The sequence below is a fragment of the Silene latifolia genome, chromosome 11, assembly GCF_048544455.1.
Source record: "Silene latifolia isolate original U9 population chromosome 11, ASM4854445v1, whole genome shotgun sequence".
NCBI classification, from domain to species: domain Eukaryota; kingdom Viridiplantae; phylum Streptophyta; class Magnoliopsida; order Caryophyllales; family Caryophyllaceae; genus Silene; species Silene latifolia.
Window position 1 is genome coordinate 191,662,976 of NC_133536.1, and position 8,656 is coordinate 191,671,631.

Here is an 8,656-nt window from a genome sequence, read left to right on the forward strand (position 1 = left end):
CCTTAGGAATTTTACCTTTTGGAACAATGATTCCTTCCTTTATATTTCGCAAATATACGGGACAATTCCTAAGCCAATGTCCCATGCCATAGCAATAATGGCACTCATTTTCAACTTGCTTGAAGTTTTTCCCTTTCTTTCCCTTCTTCTTAAACTTTTTGCCCTTGGAAGCAAGAACTTGATTGCTTGAGCTCCCACTAGTTTTGGCATCTTTCTCTTCTAAAGACAAAGATCCTATAGATTTTATGAGGCGGTCTTCCTGAGACCGGCTCACAAGAGATCTTGTAGTAGTAGGAGGTTTAGAAGAAGTGATGAAGTTTATGTTTCCATCCAAACCTATCCCAAAATGAAGTTCTCTAGTAGTGTTGAAATCATTGTTGAATCAAACGTCGTCAAAAACATTGTGGCAAGACTCAATAGTTATCGGTGTAGTAGCGTTTGATGGATTCATTGTAATGAACTACGAGTATGGAGGAAAAGGAAATATTAACATTTGTCTTTTTAATATCATACTTGTAAATAACTTAACAAGATATGAGCATTTATATAGTGACCTCTACCCAACTATTATAAATGATTCCGAGATCCAAATTCATATTAACTTGGGCACGGAGTAGCCGATGAAACCCTTATCAATATAACTCGGTGGACTAACTCTTTAATCGATTCTACTTTTAGAATTCTCGGTCGATAAAATTACTCTAATATTTATCTATAGCCCGGAACACATGCGACTATGGTTACGAATACTTCCGTTGAGGTCAATCCAAATTTCAAATAAATGTGTCCATGATCCAAATTCACATTAACTTGGGCACAGGGTAGCCGATGAAACCCTCATAAACATGAATTTGGTGGATAGACATTTATCACCCACTTCCCCTACGTAACAAGGTTTGTACCCCGGGGTGGCCGAGTGCACTCCCTCGCGAAATAGGTTTTCATGGTTTCTACTTTTTGGTAAGGCTATGTCTCAATTGTTTATTTTAGCGAGAGGTCATGTCAATTTATCATCTATCACGTTTTAAGTGAACTAAAGCGGTGAACTACGATAATTGTAATTGACACGGTCGATAAACTCGATTAAAATGATAATGCATGTTTTAGTTATGGTGATTTAGCGATGCATGCAACATATAAATAAAAAGCAAAGCATAAATAAAATCCTAGTATGGCCTTCCTAAAAATAGTAAATCTAATAAAGTATTACAAATTTGGAAACCAACTCTATTGGTCCCTTGAACTTTGGTTTTGGCACGCATCTCGAGATAACACCGTCTTTAATGGATCGCCTTCTTGAGTGGCATCGTCTTCAAGGAACTCCGGAATAAATAAATTACATAACAAGTTACATAATTTCCTATTATACATTTGTAATTAAAATAAAAATAAATCTATTAAATTACAAAACGGCGATACGAGATCACAATAAATTACAACCGAATCGATATTCCCATACATTTCGGGCAATACCAATTAAAAACTAAGGCCATACTAAGCAAAATTACATAAAATAAAATTATGACAATCATAAATAAAATGCAGCCTTATAATATGTATGAACATGCCCAATTTTATGCTAAATCGCCTTTAAGGAGCCAATATCGTATATTAATCAGTTTTTACGGATTTGCGTGATTTAACCTTTTAAAAAATCACAATAATTACATAAAATCATATTTATGTACTAGTTAATTACCCAAACCATTTTAGGACTCAAAATTAGTCTCCACTAATATATTGACAATAATTAACTTATATTTCTTAATATTGTTCATAAAAGGACTTAAAATTACAATATAATGCCATAAGCTTCAAATAAATCATAAAAATTTCAAATAAATTTGAAATTTGAAATTTTAAACTCATGAACATTCTGGAAAAGTACCATGACACTCATAATGTTCAAAAATTTAGGTTAAAAATTTCGAAATTTATCGAGAAAAACAATGTTGCGGTTTATCGGATTTATCAATTATAACCATAAAAAATATGAGAAAAATTATTTTTATCAAATTTTCAATTTTAGATCTGAAATAAGAGATAAAATGCAACATGTGACGTTTTTCCTTAGTCATGAAGTATGTTTTAGCAATTTATACTAATTAAAGTCACTATTTATGTGATTTTTCATCAAAAATTCATAAATCATGCATAAAGACTTCATTATAGCCAATTATTTTACACACATCTTGTAAAATTGCATTTGACAACATAATAAATTTCTATGACCAGATTCAAAATATAACTCATATTAACCTATTTTTCAATTTAAATTTGATTTTATCTTGAAAAACCCATATTTCGAGCATAAGAACTCATAAAATTATGAAAATTTACAGGTCATCTATGGGTAATATATTTGAAAACATATCCAAAAATCACTGGAAAAACCGAAGCTTAGCTAATTTTAGTCCAAAAATGACATTTTTTATCATAAAATCACATTTTAATGCCATTATTATGTAAAATGAACAATAAAAATCCATAAATTAACCAAAATATCCTAAATACATTTTAGGACCAGAAAATTTATCATTCATGATAGATTTCATGATATATCATAATAAACACAAATTTATAAGTTTTATTTGTCAATCGTATAACTCGGAAAAACTATAACCGATTTGCATGTAAACAACCTAAGGCTCTGATACCGCTTATTAGAAATCTATATCTCATAACACAACATATTCTTATATGTTACAATTTAATTTAGTCATAAAATTAATTTAGATCTTATGCATGCAAACACAAATAAATATAGAGAAGAAATCGTCATTCTTACATTGACATTTCGGATCAAAGAGCACAAGTAAGATCTCCTTCTTACTTGTTCTTGAGTTCTCCTAATATGGATGATCAAAGATTCAAGGATAGAATCTCTCCCAAGGAATTATACCCAAGATAACCTCCTAAAAGACTAATATTATTAACACTAGAACAATATTAATCTTAATAAAATTGACCTAAAACTATTGTTTTATCTCTTGTATTTCGGTCAAGAGAGGAAGATATTTGGAGTTTTTATTTCTCTAGTTTTTCTTAGAGAGATTTTCAATTTCATACACTAGAAATATTGTATGTAAATGAATGAATAAATTAGAGAGAAAAAACACTCTATTAGTCCCTCCAAAAACCGGTGGGAAGGAAAAAAGGGAAGCCAATACATGGGCAAGTTTTTCTATCCAAGAAAACATAGGCTTGCATGGCTATAGCTAGGTGTAATTATTTTGTTTCCACTCAAATAATTTAACATAATTTAAACACCATACTCCCTCCATATTTCGGTCCATATTAGATAAAATGGATTCCATTTTATCTTTGTCAATTTATCAATTTGTCACATGTCACAAGTCATGTAAAATTGTCATGTATTTTTAACATATTAAAAATCAACGTATTAATAAAACACGTCATGTAAAATCGACTTAGTAATTCACAATTACTTGTACCAAAACGCTTTATCAATTATAAATTACAACATCTTGTATTTATAATAAATTATTCATTCAGTTTTAATTTGTTTCTGTAAACAATAATTTCATCTAAGTAATAAAACAATTCGATTACTTAGACCGTATCTTATTTAATCAAATTACAATGAGATACATAAATATTACTTCCAAAATCGTCCGTCAATTTTAAGTAATTTAATTAACCCGTATCGACATACGATCAATTAAATAATCAATTAAGAGTGTTATCCTTTAGGTATGACCTAAGGGGATCAACTGATCACCACCGTCGCACGACAGTAATGTCAAACTCTAGTCAGCCAATAATTACCGATATGTGTGGACCAGTTGACTGTAAAATATTACATCCCACATGTATTCTTAAAATGAGATTTAAACATGTGATCATCATGATCAACAGTTGTGATCGCATTATTGTCGCAGGACACATATTCCAACATCTCCATGTACTAACAATCTCTTCACACCCAAGGCTAGAGCGTTGCGTAAAGCAAGCAAACATGCTTCATATTCAGCGGCGTGTTTGTGACATTGAAATCCTTGTTTGTTGGACACGGGCACATGTTCACCTATTGGCGAGATAAGAAGTATATCCACACCATATCCCATATAGTTTGATGCTCCATCAAATACAATCCTATACGTCATTCTCGACATGACCAAGTGTCAATGACTTATGTTTCTTCGATTGTTTTGTCGGGAGGAAATCTGCAACCGCCCTGCCCTTGATCACTTTCAAAGTTACATACTTGAGATCGAACCCTGATAACATGAGCGTCCATCTCGAAATTCTTTCATTTAGCATTGGTTTTTCAAAAAGGTACTTGATCAGATCCATTTTGAAGTAGACACTCACACTATAGCTAATCATGTAATGTCTTAATTTCTTCGTTGCCCAGACTAGGGCTAAACACGTCTTTTCAAAAGGTGTGTACTTTACTTCATAGTCTAAGAAATTTTTACTGATTTAGTATATAACTCTTTCTCTTTCTTCAATTATCTGGGCTAATATAGCCCCCATTGTTGTATCCGTAATGGCTAGATATAGTGATAACGACAGCCTGGCTATTGTTGGGCTTAGAACTGATGGAGAAGATAACACCTCATTTATTTTATCGAATGGGGCCTAACACCGGTCATCCCATATAACGTGTTCTCCGATCTTCAGTTTCTTAAAGATCGACTCACAAATCATCGTCAACTTCGCGACGAAACTGCTAATGTATTGAACTCTTCCCAAGAAACCTAGAATTTATTTCTCGGTCTCGGGATAGAGCATTTCTATAATGGCTTTTATCTTTGATGGGTCTAATTTGATGCCACGGTGGCTAACGATATGACCCAACAACTTGCCAGAGGTGACCCCGAAAGCACACTTATGCGGATTTAGTCTCATGTTGTACTTTCGCAATCTTTGAAAGAATTTTCGAAGTGCCCTAAGGTGGCCACTACGTTCCTTTCACTTGACTATCAAGTCATCGACATAAACTTCAACTTCTTTCTGCATCATATCGTGTAGCAACGTCATTGTCGTTCTGCCGTTCTCTGGTACGTCGCCCCCGCATTTATCAAACTGAAATTGTTGTCTTATTTATGTTTTCCTCGGCCATCTTAATCTGATTGTAACCGACATATCCATCCATGAAAGATAGTAATGCATGATTTACGGTATTTTCAACCAAGATATCAATGTGAGGTAATGGAAAGTCGTCCTTCAGACTAGCCTTGTTCAGATCCCGAAAGTCCATGCACACGCGAACTTTACCATCCTTTTCGGTATTGGCACTACATTGGCGACCCAATCTAAATATTCCGACACCTTAATGAACCCGACATTGAGTTATTTATCAATTTCATCCTTAACCTTTAAAGACCATTCTGAGCGCATTCTGTGTAGTTTCTGTTTTACTGGCTTGAACCTTGGTTTGATCAGAATCCTATGCTCTGCAATTTCCCTGTCAATTCTCGGCATGTCTTTGTAAGACCATGTGAAAACATCTTTCAACTCAGTTAGCAGGTCAGTGAACCTTGTCTTTCTACGGGATCTAAGGTAGTTCCTATCTTAAGCTCATGCAGTTCTAAGGTGGTTCCCACATTGATAGTTTCGGTATCTTCGATCACCGAGTTTCTTTGGTCATATTTTTCTAACCCTTTAACCAATTGTGGAGGTGATTCTACCTCCTCTTCTTCTTCTTCTTCTTCAATATGTTCGCCTTCGGCCTCATTCTCAATGTCACTACTAAAACAATTATTTTCAAAAATTAAATTGCAATGCAAATAAAACAAGTCGTAAGCAAACCGGTTCATCTAATTATTAATTTAAAACTATGTAAAATGCGCTAACATTTGAGCCAACTGATCAGAGGTCAGTGGCCAGAGAATAGCGGTACTCGGGATAGGCCCCGGGATACCAGAATTAGAAAGGGGTGCATTGCAAGGAAAGACTTGTGAGGGGGTGGCTTCGACACCTGAGTCTTTAGACTCAAACTTAGGACTCTTATCATACTCGGACTCAGACTAGGACTCGAACTCGGAACCGTCATCCAGCTTAAACATTTCTCCTTCTCCCATAGTCAACTTGAATAGGAGTCCTCTATTATTGGTCCATTTAACAGTTTTCCATCATCCAGAAATAGTCCTCTTAGGATCTACATCAGTGATGAGGGTAGATGAATCGAATCGTTCACTTCTTGACTTCAAATTTTCACCCTGAACGTGTGGGACGGCTACACCTTTAACCAGATACACATCTTCTTCATTGTCATCCCAAATGCCATTAATCTCTGTGACGTTCTGGAGGATATATCGGGTACAGTCAATAGTAAAGTCCCCGACTCGAATCTCGTTACTTCAACTTGGAAGGTCCTTCGAATAATTGATGAATTCCTTCCCTACAAAGAACCCATTGAGACGGCATACTCCTCGAATCAAGTAAGTTGAATAAGCATTGTCTTCGAAAAATACGGCATTCGTGTGATCACCAAATGGGTTAGTCATGTTGTTGGGTTTGACCGTTGGGATTGGTAGTGTTCCACTCTCGATCATATCTTATATTTCATGTTTTAGACGGAAACATTTTTCCATGTCATGTCCTTTGCCTTGATGATAATCATGATATGCGTCAGGCTTGTACCATTTATTTCATTGTTCCAACGGTGGTTAAGGAGTCGGGCCAATGGGGTTCAATTTCCCCTCGGCCATGAGTCTCTCTAAGGTGTATGTGTAGGTACACCCTATGTCAGTAAATGTTCTTGGACTAGAGCGTTGAGGCCTTTTGGAAGCTCGTCCCATAAGGCTAATAGCTTGAATATGGTTGGCACTAGTATGTGCCTTTGATTTAGAGGAACAGGCCCCAGTATACCCCTTTCGTTTCTCCATTTCAGCAGCTCGGAGGTCATCTTCGATTTTCCTCCCACGCCTTCTCAATTCTTTGAAAGTGCTAAAGTTTTGATATTTCAATACATCACGGTAGACGGGTTGGAGATTCTTCACAAACTTGTCTACCATTTCCGTTTCTTCGAGTTGTCTGGATATCTTCACGCTTTCTGCACGCCGTCGGGCCAAGATATCAGTGAACCCTTCCTTTTCATTTTGAGTCATAACTTCCAGAGTCCTCATAGTGTGGACAGGGGCCACACGCGCCGCGCACACCCGCGTGTTAATCTCGAGGCGGCGGCACTTCTCCCACGGAGCCTTGCGTTTGCCAAAGCATGTCATGGGCCATTACCGGTTGGTGAGCCATTAAAACCGGTGAAAGGTTGAATAAGCCTACATTTGTGGAGTCGGCACCAGTTTATTATGGAAAAATTAGAAACCGTTCGAATACTCTTCATGTCATGTCAAGACATAAAGTAATGACATAGACACTAAAAACTCTTTATCCTTAGCATTCTATGTCTAGAATGACTCTCGAAGATGCCAATGGACACGGATGTCCAGAGATAACTTGAGTAAGGGGTGAGAGCACGTATTGGGAAGCTCTTTAATTCGAACACTTAATCCCGCCCGCCTCGATAGAGGCCTCTACTAATGATTAGGGAAATCATTCATAGTTGATATGTTGTCGGTGTAATGCATGCAATGCAACAAACATATATTAATTCTACCTTGTGGAATTAGACTGTGTCGGTTAACACTTATTTTAGCAAACAAATGGGTCGAAGTTGATGTTAGATTAAATTACATGTGAATGAACTAGATGAACAAATCATACAAGGGCGATAAATAAATAAACTATAATAAATTACAATAGTTACAATAATATTACAATAATTATTTGATCTACGTCAAAAGCACGCCGAAAACGGGATTTGAAAGAAGGGAATAAAATTAAAAGTGAAATTAGAAATAAAGTATGAGAATACGGCAGATTTAGAAGTGATAATACCGATAATAGTTGATTTAAAACCGTAATTATGAGCTATGTCAAATTGAGAAATAATTCAGGAACATAAGTCAACCCAGAACAGGCGCAGCACCTGCTGCGTCCTCTGGAAGAGGCGCAGCTCTTCCTGCGTCTGTTCTCCAGTTGGATTCTGGCTGTGAAGTCAGAACCGCGGATTGTTAACGTTCATTGGTGAATTTAAGGTCGCTTATTGATATTAGACTCAAGTTGAAGTAATTTAATAGGTTTCATGCATCTGAAACCGTCATAAAACGAATTAAAGGTGAGAATTTATAGCGGTTTACATAATTATGACGAACTCGTGTCGGATTTAATAAAGGAACAAACTTTGAACTTGAAAACGAAATTGATTTGATAAACTGAAATTAAATAAACTATGTACAAAAGATGAATCCCAGAGAATTGATATGAACGAATCGAGCCTCTAAAACCCAGGTTTAAATAAGATGACGAAAACCCGCAAATATCGAATTATAAGGGATTTATGTCAAGTCATTCATTAAAATCTGAAAGGAATTAGCTAAAACATGTTTATGTACTGAAACAAACGAAAGAAACAAAAGAAATAAGAAAAAATGGAAAATTGCAGAAGGTCGAGGACGAAGAAGAAGAGCAGGAGCAACGGAAGCCTCGGGAAGAGGCGCAGCATATACTGCGACTCTTCGAAGAGGCGCAGTTGCTGCTGCGTTTCTTCTCGACGTCAAATCTTTGCTGTTTTGTAAATACGGTTTTAGAAGATGGTTTTTAAGACGGTTTCCAGCGTGGTTATGAT